General features: G+C 36.9%; 1 long non-coding RNA gene across 1 annotated transcript in view; it reads left to right on the top strand.

Moving 5' to 3' along the window:
• The first annotated feature begins 316 nt into the window (after positions 1-316).
• Positions 317-13,083, top strand: part of LOC102012627 — a 133,161-nt gene continuing 120,394 nt past the window's right edge. The window contains exon 1 of the long non-coding RNA XR_001233087.1: positions 317-919. This is a non-coding gene — a long non-coding RNA (uncharacterized LOC102012627). The remainder of the gene's footprint in view (positions 920-13,083) is intronic.

Genomic DNA, 13,083 nt, shown 5'->3' with positions numbered 1-13,083 from the left:
GTAAATTTTTAGGCTGGGTGTGGTGGCACATGCCTAATCCCAGCATTCAGGAGGCTGAGGCAGGAGGATCATTGCAAGTTTGAGACCAGCCTGGGCTACAAAGTGAGTCCAAGGCCAGCATGAACTGCAGAGCAAAACCCTATCTCAAAAAGACACACATACAAAAAATCTATGTATAGATTCTTAAATATTTATCTAAAATATCTTAGCTCATAGTCCCACCTTAGTAAGTAGTAGGTTGAGAACATGAAATTGCTGATAGCAGACAATGTTTTTCAGTGACAGAAATAGCATGTTTCACATGACTCAACCTAAGGTATGAAACTAAACCAAACCGAATATTTGAATAATATATAATAATATAATTTCCTCATTCCAATGAATATTTTATATTGTTTGATATAATAACTCCACATATAGATGGTTTTGATAACTATGTAGAAAATAGTCTGGCTTCAAAAATATCCTGACAAATTCGAGACTTGTCCTAGGCAGTCTCCAAGATGGACCTTAATGATTCACCTCCTAGTATTTATGCCTTTGTAGGCATAGGGCTGACACATGCAACCAATAGAGTGAGGAATTGGTGTTATGTGACTTCTGAGGCTAAGGTCATAAGCGATATTGCAGCTTCCTCTTTGCTCCTTCTTGGCTTACTCACTCTGGCAGAAATCAGCCATCATGTTATGAGAATACTCAGGAAACCTCTGGAAAGGTCCACGTAGCAAAGAATGCAGGCCTCCTGCCAAGATCCTGCTCTCACTTGCCAGCCTTGTGAATGAGCCGTCCTGGAAGCTTATTGTCCAACACCTTAGTCAGGCTTGCAGAAGCTGTGACAACATCCTGATTGCAACCTCATGAGAGACCATGATCCAGAACCACTCAGCTAAGCTGTTCCCAAATTCCTGGCCTGCAAAAAGTATGTGATATATTGTTGTTTTAAACCACTAAGTTTAGGGATAATAAATTGCTATTGTAGAGCTCTTTTAAAAAAAAAGAGAAGAGAACTCTAAGGTATACCTTGGCTTATGGCTGCATAACTCCAGTCTCTGCCTCTGTTTTCACATGGTCTTCTCTAACTGGATAATCTAGGATAATCTCATGTCTAGATCCATAACTTTAATTTTTTATTTCTGTTACACTAGGGATTGAACCCAAATCTTCCTGCATTATTGGCACTATACCACTGGTCTATACCTCTAACTTTATCTTTAATTTAATCCCATCTGAAAAGTCTTTTCCAAAAATCACATTTACAGATCGTAGGATGTGGACATATCTTTTCAGCCCACTCCTTGCTATTTAGTTGTTTAACTTCCCCCCTCCCCTTCCTTCTAGACACACACACACACACACACACACACACACACACACGTCACGGTTCCCTCACTGATTAAAAAATGACTAAATAATACTAGAACATTTGTAGTACTACTATGTGGAAGGAAAGAAACAAAGAAATGGCATTTTATTTGTTTTAAAATGTAGTTTATAGTTCACGTGTTTCTCATAGACCTGCAGGGCCCTCCCTAACTCTATGCCAAGGATTTTATTGGCTTCATCCAGTGTTGCTCTCTGAAGCCATCTTTGTGGGATGATCCAAGACCACACCAGTCTTTCTCTGTTTTGATCTTCGATCACATTTGTTCAGAATTCTTTTAGTATCTATTCTCTAACTGTCTCCAGTATGCATTGCTTATGTATTCAATTAGATAAATTAGATTGTGGACTCCCTGCTTCGGGACCACATCTTTTACTTATTCTGGACATTGTCTGCTGGGGCACATTACATGAATATCATTATGCATTTATTGATTGGCCCAATTAATGGAAACGTTTTTAAGGTACTTTTCTTTTTTCTTCTTTGAAGATCATTTGTCTTAGAAACTATTCCTTATTTCAGAACATAGTATAGAGATTTCCCACATGGGCTCTGTTATCGTTTGAATTTAAAGCAGTCCCCTAAGGATCATGTGTTCAGGGGGTTTGATACCCAAGTCAGCAGTGTTTGAAAGTGGGGCTTTGGGAAGGTAGTTGGATCATGACAACTCTCAGTAGATTATGATGGATTCATAATTTATGCACAGGCTGCACCTGAAAAGCCCATCCCTAACATAATGATGGTGAACCAGACAATCCATAGAGGCCCACATATCATATGCCTAAATATTTTAAAGTTATACATCAAACCACCGAACTTGTAGAAAGAAGTGTCTTACCTTCTACCTTAAGCTTTTTATTTTCTGAATTTCTTTCATATTTTCCATCTCCATTCTATCTCTGCCTTATATTGTATTTATTTTCAATGTCTGAAAAGATTAAAACACAGAATGTAATGTATTCAAAGTATTCAAATATATTTTCCATCAAAAAAGTAAATTAAATATAAAAAAGTGAAAAATTAAAATTTTTGCTTGAAAGTTATTCTTATAGAGTATTCAAAATTATCTTTTTTGAAATCCAAAAGGTGAAATAATTATTGAATATCAAATTTTAAAATCAAAATGATTGAAAGAAAATGTTTGCATTTATTTGCATATATTAAGTGTTTTAATAAAAATAAAATTATTCTCACTTCTTACATTTGTTGGTCACTTGGTGGCCAATGTAAAGAACTGATGTCACACTTCATACATGCTGTATACTGCCTGTATATTCACACATTGAAGAATAATGCGGATTACTTTATGTTACAAAATGTTCCTCAGCCACCACATCCAATAAAGTATTACTAATTAATGGCTACTCTCTGGAAACACAAATTGAAATGTGAAGAAGAGCTAGTTCATGCCTATTCTCTGGAAACACAAATTGAAATGGATGCTGTGTATACTGGAAAATGATACTGCATTATGCAAAAATCTTTTGCACTCATGCTGAAAGGCAGGATCTGAAAAGTTAGTCTTTTCTTTTACCTAGACACTTCTGTTATTCAAATCTACCCAAATTGCTGGTGTTCATCTATAAGTTTGGCAATAGTACAAGCCACAGGACTTCCCAGCATTTAGACACAGTTTTCTTTCATTTAGGGACACAGGACATGAGAGGTAAAGAAGTTTTTCCCTGGGTCCTGAATGCCCTTAAGCACAAGAGTGGATGCTTCAGAATGTATAGTACTACGCCAATGCTGAAAGCCAGATCTCAAGAACCAGTGATGCCCATTTGTTATAAATTTATGTTTTGTATTTTTTTTTTTTTTCTTTTGGTTCTTTTTTTCTGGTACTAGGAATCGAACTCACGACCTTGTGCTTGCCAGGCAGGCGCTGGGCCGCTGAGCTAAATCCCCAACCCCTATGTTTTGTGTTGTGATATATAGGGCCTCCTAAAGTTGGGTAACCTTGCTCAGGTAGCGGGGATGTGCTCCTGCACCAAAAGCTAGTCACTGAATGTCAAAAATTTCTTTATATTATTATATATGATTCATAGATTAAAAATGATGTTACTTGTACTGATAGAGTATATTAGGAAGAGTATAGATTGGAAAATAGTACCTGGGTTCACATCTCATCCTTGGTATTTAGCTGTGTAACTTTGGGCAAGTTACTCCACCTATTTTTTTTTTGTCTCAATTTCTGTATATATAACCTTGAAGGCTAGTTGCAAGGCTTACAACCACCTCTCTAACAAAGTAAAGAACAGTATATAGATCATAGCAAGCATTATACATGTATTAATTTTACATACATTTGCCAAGCACTGTGTTAAACCTAATCCACTCTTGGAAATAACACAATAATTAGTAGTAATTATAATATTTACAATTATCTTTCAAATACCTTCATTATATGGCAAATACAGTATTTACGTTATCTCATTTAATCCTTGGAACAGCCCTAAGAGGTGGGCATTACTCTCAATTTCCAGAGGAAGAAACTGAAATTAAGAAAGTTAAGTAATGTGCTCAAAGGCACAGATAGTGACAGAGCTGAGCTTTGAATAGAAGCTTGTGGCTTCTAAGCCTATAATCTTTTCACTTTGTTGTTGGTGGGCCAATCATGTCTGCTCATCACAGATTTCTAGTTCTGAGATCACAGAGCACAATGGTACTGTTATTTGTTAGGATGAAAATTATCAGTAAATTGTAATCACCAAAATGATCCCTTTGAGGGCAGAGATAGTTTGATTCATCTCTTTACACAATACCTGTTAGGTAGAAGATATACACTGAGGGTGGCAAAGCAACAATAGAGTTTGTATCCTTGATTGCAGAATCTTTATACCAAGACTGTACTCTTTATTTCCAAACTCCACTTATGTGAAAGAGAAATGAATTTGTATCTTTTTAAATGAATGATTATTTATAGTTTTCTGTTTTCTCAGTTTTACCCAATTTCAAGAAGTAAATACAATAGTATTTTCATATAGTATTGTTCTCTCGGGCAAAGTAAAGAGAAGGCTTTGAACTTATCTCCATGATCACCTCCTTTTTCTACTCATCCCAAATATCCTAATTCCACCTGGTCTAAAGAAACTAAAGACATCTAGACAGCTTCTTCAAAGATGGGGAACTTGTCAGTTAATCCTAGTGTAAATGTATAGTAGCAGTTTCTCTAACGATATGCTTATGTTCTCCTATGATGATCTAGTTAGAGATTCTGGATTTTGTTCTGTGAAATTAGTGTAAATGATTTGTTTACACAGTTTATTAATTGTATACCTTTATGGAGCCTCAGGAGTTTTCTTGGAGCACCAAGAAAGACCAGCAAGCCAAGTATGACTTCCAGCCTTGACTTTAAATTGGTTTATGCATCATATCATAAAGTACCACCCAGCTATTCCCTCAGAAAACCTAGTTTTTCTTTTCAAATGTTTCCTCAGTTTCACACTCTAATCTCTAAAATATTCCAATCCACTATTACATATTGGATCCTATTTTGTAAGGTTATATATTTTTATGTTTTATTTTTACTCTTGAAAATATATTTTACATTTCCAATAATGAATAATTATTCTTCAGGTAGACAAGAGTTGAGGGTGAGAGAAGAAAATGAAAGAAGGATTATACTTTAAGACAAAACAAACAAAAAAAGGAAGGACAAAATTTATCTTCAAACTCTCTTACACATTAAATGTTTTAGCTAAATAAATTCTTATAAGCACTACAAAAAGATTTTTAACCAGGAGGAACAAAAGCCTAACCAAACCAAAAGGCAGGTTTTCTATGATCTAATAAGATAATTTTGTCTCCACAATTAGTAAATAATTGATGTTGCTGAAATAGCACATGGAAAAGTATGCTTAAATATTCCTCCAATGGCAACAGTGTACATGATTCAGACTATGAGCAATGGCAGCATAGGATGACTTTGGAGAAATGTACACAATTGCCAAATCACATCCTGGGGTGCCAGAAAGTGTGAATCTTCTACCCACTATAAACTCATGTCTTCAAGATATGTTGACACATTTATTTGTCATGTCTTCAGTCTGCAGTGTGTCGTAATACAAAATGTTCTGGGTACAAGGTCAGAAGACCTAGTTCTAGTTTAGGCTGTAACAGCTGTAGCCTTACATCTGCCATTTGGTCTTGCCCAGAGTCAATTCCCTCATTATACATTGGAATTAATAATACCTGCACTGCCTGTTCCACCAATATGTTGTAAAGATAAAAATTATATGTATGTACTAGGGCTTTGTAAACTTAAAAATTTCAGCATTCTCTTACTGCTGATTTCCCATATACCTTCAGCTCTACTTACAAATCTCCCTGAAAATCTTATTTTTGATAGGAGCCAGTCTAAGAGATCTTTCAGTGACCTCTTTCAAGAGCAAATTATTTAATCTCTTAAATCTCTTTATCTATAAATGAGTTGGACTAGACTGATAGGTCAAAATTTTATTTAGAAACAGAACATTTTTATAAAGTTATTTAGGACATCAGTATAGAAAGTGAACAAAAACAGGTTTGCTCTTGGTTGAAATAGGTGAAGCTAGAATGAGAAGAACTGAGAGTCCTACCTAATTATGCCTCTTCCCCCACTGTACTTATTTCAAGCATCCACTGAGACCCCTCACAGTGAACCTCAGACCTTTCCCATCCTAACTTTTTTCAAGTTGATGAAATTATTCTAGCTCATATGTTTCTATCATTTTCCAAGCAAAAACTGTCTCTACCTTAAAGGGATAAATAAGAACTATAGTATAGATGGACACATGTCCTGGGCTCCCCATTGACCTTAATTAACAGGTAACCCATCAGTCCATTATCTCAGTCATTCTGAACTAATGTTATCTAACCAACAAATGTGTTGACTTATACACAATGCAGTATAACCAAGTAGGTACCAAATGCCTTGAGATAGAAGATGCCCTTAAGGAGCTACATGAAATATCTCATCCCTCCTGTAGTAGAGAATTCTGCATGAAAATCTAAAAGTAAATATGGAATGGACAATTCTCCAAGTTGTTCTTCATTACATATACAGAAATACTTCAGGCTCTTTGAAATTGTTTTCAGGAAGAATGACTCAGAGGTAAAGAAGCCACTTGTAATAAAGCTAGCAATGCAATGCCATTTCTCAATGGCCCAAACAAAAGAGAGTGCCTGGGAAGTTAGCAATCTTCTTTTGGATGCACAGGTCATATGATTACAGAGTGTTAAAGCTGGAAATTATGCTGGAGAATAATCGGTTTATTTTACAAGTGGAAAATATGAAGTTCAGAAAGATTGTGGACTTAAAATTGGGAATTAATTCAAGTTTCATTAAGTAATCATTAGCTGAGTGCTAACTGTATGGTTGATGGTAGACATAGGAAGAGAAATAAACCATGATCCTTGTATAAGTAATAAGAGAAGACAACCAAGTCAATAATCACAGTTAGATTGTTGCAGAACCAGTACGCAAACCCTGTATCCATGTTCTTAAGCCAGTATGTGTCCCACTGGCTTACAGTGCCTCTCAGATTTAAACCTAAGAAATTACTAGTGAAAAGCCATGGTGTCGTAGTAACTTTCTTGTCGTCAAGACACAATAACTGATGCCCACAACTCTAAAGAGGAAAGGTTTAGTTTGGCTTATAGTTGGTAGAGGTTTCAGCCCAAACCTGGCTCCAAGGCAGGGCAGCATGGCAGAGGGGCCTCACAGAGGGGAGAGAGAGAGAGATATCAATGGAGGATGAAGGGAAATAGAACCTTCCAGGTTACGGCCCCAGGGACCCACCTCTTCCGACCAGGTTTTACCTCCCAACATTTCACCCAGCTATAAACTCATCAGTGGAAGAATCCACTGATGAAGACCACACCCCCATAACCTAATCACCTCCCCAAAGGCTCACTTATAAGCACATGAGACTTTTGGGGAACATCTAGATATAAACTGTAACACATTGTTGGTATATCCAAAGGTACAGTAATGTCAACAAAGTCTAAGGGTACACAGGTACTTACGTAAATTTCTTGAGGACCTATCAATAATATGACTTATTTGAGACCAGTTGGTGCTATGTTGTCCAGCCTGGGCTTAAACTCAATTCTCCTGCCTTAGCCTCGTACAAGTAGCTGGTGTTATAGGCATATGTCACCACACTGGGCTTTTAAGACTCTGTTCTTATAAGAAAGTTCTTATGAAGATTTTCCACCAATACTTATAAAAGCTTCTTAGACCACTGAGGAAGTCATGAATGGAAAAGTTCTACAAAGAAAAGCACTCATAGCATAGTCTTTACTCTAACTGTTGAAGAAGTCACCTATTTCTCTTCCTATGTCCCAAAGCCTTGGAAAAGTCCATTATCTACTAGCATTATCTACTTTTCAAACTACCTATGTAGAAATTTTTTTAATTAGCTGCCTGATTTTTTTCTTTAGTATATAAAATACTGAAGAACTATAAAAACATTCCAGGGCCGGGGATATAGCGCAGGGGCACAAGCGCCTGCCTGGCGAGCGCAAGGTCCTGAGTTCGATTCCCGGTACCCAAAAAAAAAAAAAAAAAAAAAAAGCAGCCATTCCAAAGATTTGTACCATCATTTAGGAAGAATAAACAAACACAACAGCTAAAGAAAATCCTACAGCCATACCTATAAAAATCTCATTTCTTTGTCACTGGCAAAATTCAAAAGTAAATTCTTTCTTACCAATTCCTACTTATTATATCCTTTCTAATCTATACTATATTTACAACTATAATGAAATAAAACCAGCACATACAGTGGTACCTTAGTTCAAAAACTTCATTTGTTTCACAATTCTGGAAAAGATGGCCACGTTTGTGTTTGTGCAGGAAAAATGGCCTCAGTCATGTTTGTCACCTGATGTCGAATTTGCAAATAAAACCAAAATTTTGCTAAACACTTGTTTGTGAACCAAATTGTTCACAAACAAAAGTGTTTGTAAACTGAGGTACCACTGTATATCTCATGAGAACAATAGAAAACTAATATTCCTACATTAACCTGACAAGTGTCTAGCAAAAGTACACTGAGTTCAGACTATATATTAGCCAACTTTTGCATCAGTGGCACAAAATATCTGATACTTGCAACTTAAAGGAGGAGAGGTTTATTATGGTTTCAGAGATTTCAGCCCATGATTGGTGTGCTGGTTCCATTGATGTGGGTCTGTGATGAGGCAGACACTCCTGCTGGAGCAAAGCTGCTTGCTTCATGGAGACCAAGAAACAAAGAACAGGGGAAGAGGGCCAACAAGAGATATGCCCTCAGCAGGTGTGCCCCAGTGACCCCACCTCCTGCAGCTGGGCCCCCCCTTCTAAGAGTACAATCAACTAGCACCTCTGTGATCCACTCACCTCTCCAAACGTCTCTCAATCCAGTCATGGTGACAATTGAGGTTAACCAGCACAGGCTACTTTACAAGGAATTCATCATTTATCCATCTGTTGAGTAAGATGTAGTGACTATTTTCTACATAAATACTATGATACAAGGCGCTATGAAGAATACTAAAGACATAGAATAGAAAGTCTGAAGACATACCTACATCGGAACTATCTGGAGAACTTGTTTTGAAAAATGTGGGTTCCTAGATCCTACTGTAGGTGCACTGTATTGGTTACCGTTCTGGGTTGCAAACAACAGAAACCACTTTAGGAAAAGAAGGAATGCACTAGAAGGACATTAGAGGTTCACAGAATTGACTGGAGATGGGGCCAAGAAAGTTTGGGGAACAACAAAAATCATACTGCAGGAACGATGTGGGCTGCATGCTGGCACTGCTAACATCTTGACTTCAACCTTGTCATTTTATCACTGCTGTAGACTGAAAGTTCTGAAAAAGAGCCTCCAAGTGAGGGACACCCAGTCCAGTCCTCGGTGACTCTTCCTATAACTGTACACAAAGGAAGAGTCCTCAAAAGTGAGATTAGGGTAAAAATGAGAATGCAGTTGAAAGCTGATTGCTCAAAAGTTGCAAATGCCTGGTTACCTGGTAAATCAGAGTCTCTGAGGTTTAGGCTGGGGATTTTTCAAAGTTTTAAACAAGCTTCTAAGATTGGAATTCTAGCATCTGAGGAAAACTGATGGAAAGGATATTTTCTGTACCCTAGAAGAGATTTGAATCAAAATGGAAAGCAGAAGTAGCTCAGTCATGAAAATAAACAATAATTCTAAACTCCTGATCAAATGTAGTTTCCCCCTAGACACTGCCCCATCTCTAGCCCTTGCTCCTGTCAGCCGCCCATTCAATTAAAAGTGAGCATCTTTAAAAGAGATATTAGGCTTAGGCAGTAAATTTCAATAGCATATAAATCGTCATTCACATTTGATGCATACAAGCAGGTTTGGAAGGCTGTACACCAAAATGTGAACAATGAAAAAGAAAAAAGAATTCCAAGGAAAATATAAGCAAATACATGACAGTACAATTCAAAGTGACTAATTTTTTAAACTTCAAACTCTTGTATTCTTTCTGTATTTTCTAATTTTTCTGGAATGAGAATCTAATTCACTGTGAGTACAGCTGATCATTATTAGTGACCATATTTAGATTTCACATGGCTGGTAGTTTCAGATCTTCCAAAAAACACTACATATCAAAATTCTAAGTTATAGAAATTTTCACCAATATCATTTGTAGAATGTGAAGTGAAAAGAAGTGGTCACTAACAAGTCCTATAGTGCAGTTAATTAAAGTGTATTTATTCATAAAAAAAAATCAACATTTGAGTAACTCCCTGGGTACAATTTTGTCCTAGGCACTATGTTATAGGGAAAAAAATTGAGAATGGTACTAGCTAAAGAAAAAATACAATTTTAATAGGAAACAAAAAATAATATGAAAGCCAGGTGTGATGGCACATGCCTGTAATCCCAGTGCGCTGGGAAGTTAATACAGGAGGATCACAGGTTTGATTCTGGACTAGACAACCTGGCAATTTAGCGAGACCCTGTCTCAAACTAAAAAACTTGAAAGGGCTAGTGATGTAGCTCAGTGTGAAGACCCTGGGTTCAACCCCAGTAATACACAATAAATGAATGAATTTATAAAATATGAAAACATGATATAAACAAGTACATATGGCATAATCTAGATTCCAGAAAGTGTCTAATGTCTGGCTTAACAGCTCTAAAGCATGTTCATTAAACTTAATGGATGAGAGCAAGACAGTTTCTTGTGTTGCATTGACGTGAGATAGGCACAAAACTAAAACAGAAGACTCATACTCAACTCTGAAACAGAGCATTGACTTCTGTGTGGTGTTTGGGCCTGGGGCAACCAATAGCTCCTTGGCTTTTTTAAACTGAAAAGTATCTACTTAACACTCACTAACAACTGTCATACTCCTAGCTGATTACAGAGCTCAAAGACAAGACAGAAAATAAGTGAACCAACAGAAGCTAGCAATATTCAGGCCATTAAACAGTGGCTGTCTCCTCGTAGGGGCTCAGTAAATGTCCCTTGTTCAATTGTCACTCACATAAAAAGACTTGCTGTTGTTACACTGATCTATCCACCTCTTCTAATAACTGTTCCTCTTCATTTTCCCACTCTTCTGGCTCCCTGCGATGTGTAACATACAAAGAGGAGACTCACCATCTACAGTCCCTTTTAAATGAAACATAGAATGAATATCTGGATGTCAAACACTGAAAAGTGCAAAGGTATATTACAAAGGTAAAATTGCAAACCATAACCTAAAATGTGCATTAAGCTAGAGGTCCATCTGAAAAAAAAAAAAAGAAGAAGAATTAAAAGCAATTTGGTCACAAATAAGAAGGGATTTTTGTGCTGTGTTTATATGTAATATTTCAAGTTTTGTCTCTATGAAGCTTAGAGAGATTTGCTAACCACATATTAAAATGCAGCTAGCTGGTTAACTCACAAGTCAAGTCTTGTTGGTGTAGACCATTATTATTCTGACTATTACAGTGAATAATTATAATAAACATATATGTAGCACTGTATATTACCAAAGTAATTTACAATATTCTTGGCTATTACTTTGCTGATATTTTCAGTTAAAGCCAAAAGCAGTTCTTTCCTATTCACTAATGAGGATGACGTTTGACTATTTTGTGGAACCTATAGGGAAAAAAAGAGAGATGCACTAAATTTTTAAATATTTAGTGTAAATTTAATTAAAATACCCAAACTTGACTAAGAGAATAATGAAGCTGTATATATTAATGGTTAAATTATTAAAATAATGTCATTTTATTTTAAATTTTACTTATGCAATATAAGAGACACTGCTAATCTATATCAATATTTTCACAACTTTTCTGATGCTGTAAATCACAAAGAATATAGTTAAAAATATAGTTCCTTAACTCCCACAGTTTGAACTTTCTATTGCCAGTACCCATGCACATGATACAAATGGGAAAGTGTCAGCATGCATATACAGCCTATAAAAATGGCAAATTGTTTAGTATCTATTTCAGCATATAAGTGGTAAGGTTCACTGCAAAGCGAAAATTGAAAAGCAAAATTAACGTTGGTGTGGATCTGAAAGCTAATACCTGAGTGCTGTTTTCTAGGCAGTAGGAGACTGGGAATAATGGTTGATGCTGCAGGTGAAGCTAGAATGTGAGAATGCAATAGGATGGTCCTCAGTATAGTAAGAAGGAGAGAATAAGAGGTACAGTTGCCTAGAGACTAATATACTAATGTGATACGTGGTTATGAGAAAGTGATTAAAGAAGTGGTTTATAGTTAGGATTTTGAAAAATAATAGCTCTTGTTGATTGAGTGCTGTTGATGTGCCAGGCCACTATCTACAATTCTTACAGAAATTTCTAAGATAGGTATTTTTCTTTATTGCTGAGATATAATACTCGATACCCATAATTTAAAGGACTTTATCTTGCCTCACAGTTTGCAGAGGTTTCAGTCCATGGTCAGCTGGCTTCAAGGCAGGGTGACATCACACAGGGCATGGCAGAGGAAAATTGGCTCATGGCATCATGGACCAAGAAGCAGAGAGTTAAAGGCGGAGCTGAAAGGGAGAGGAGATAAACCCCTCCAGACCATGCCCCCGTGACCCTCCTCTTCCAGTCAGACCCCCCTCCTGATAGCAAACTAGCTGTGCTTCCCCTCAATCCAGTCATTTCCCAAAAGTCTCCCCTATTACTGCACAAGGCTTTGGGGACCATCTACATATAAACCATTATTTCCATATTTAACAAGTGAGTACAGCCAAGGATATAGCAGCGGCAGGTCACCTGCCTGGCAAGCACGAGGTCCAGAGTTTGATTCCTGGTTCTAAAAAAAAAACAAAAACAGGTGAGTAAATTGAAGGTCAGGAAGTTTAATGACTTACCAAAGCTATCTAGCTATGCAAAAAGTGGAGTGATGATTTAAATCAGATTTTTCAATCCTAACGCTGACATACTTTCCCCTGTACCACACTGTCTTCTTTGTAATGGTGCACTCCCATTGATTTCTGTGATTCCTGGCATCAGTTTTAGGGTACAGCATACTCACGGAATCATGCTTAGTTGGATAGGAAATGCCTCTGCTACCAGTGGAGAAGCAAAACTTCAGAGAAATGTCAAAGCCAAATTGGGCCCAAGGTTCATAGACTAGGTGGGTTTCAAGCCTTGCGCTCACACTTCTTTCTCCTTACTTCCTTTCCCAGCATTTATCTGCAGCTCACCTCCATCTCACCTCCAGTGTGGAAAGTATCT

This window comes from Chinchilla lanigera, unplaced genomic scaffold, assembly GCF_000276665.1.
Source record: "Chinchilla lanigera isolate Chin_1 unplaced genomic scaffold, ChiLan1.0 scaffold00013, whole genome shotgun sequence".
Classification (NCBI taxonomy): domain Eukaryota; kingdom Metazoa; phylum Chordata; class Mammalia; order Rodentia; family Chinchillidae; genus Chinchilla; species Chinchilla lanigera.
Note: the sequence above shows the minus strand (reverse complement) of the source record. Positions and strands in the feature narration are given on the sequence as shown.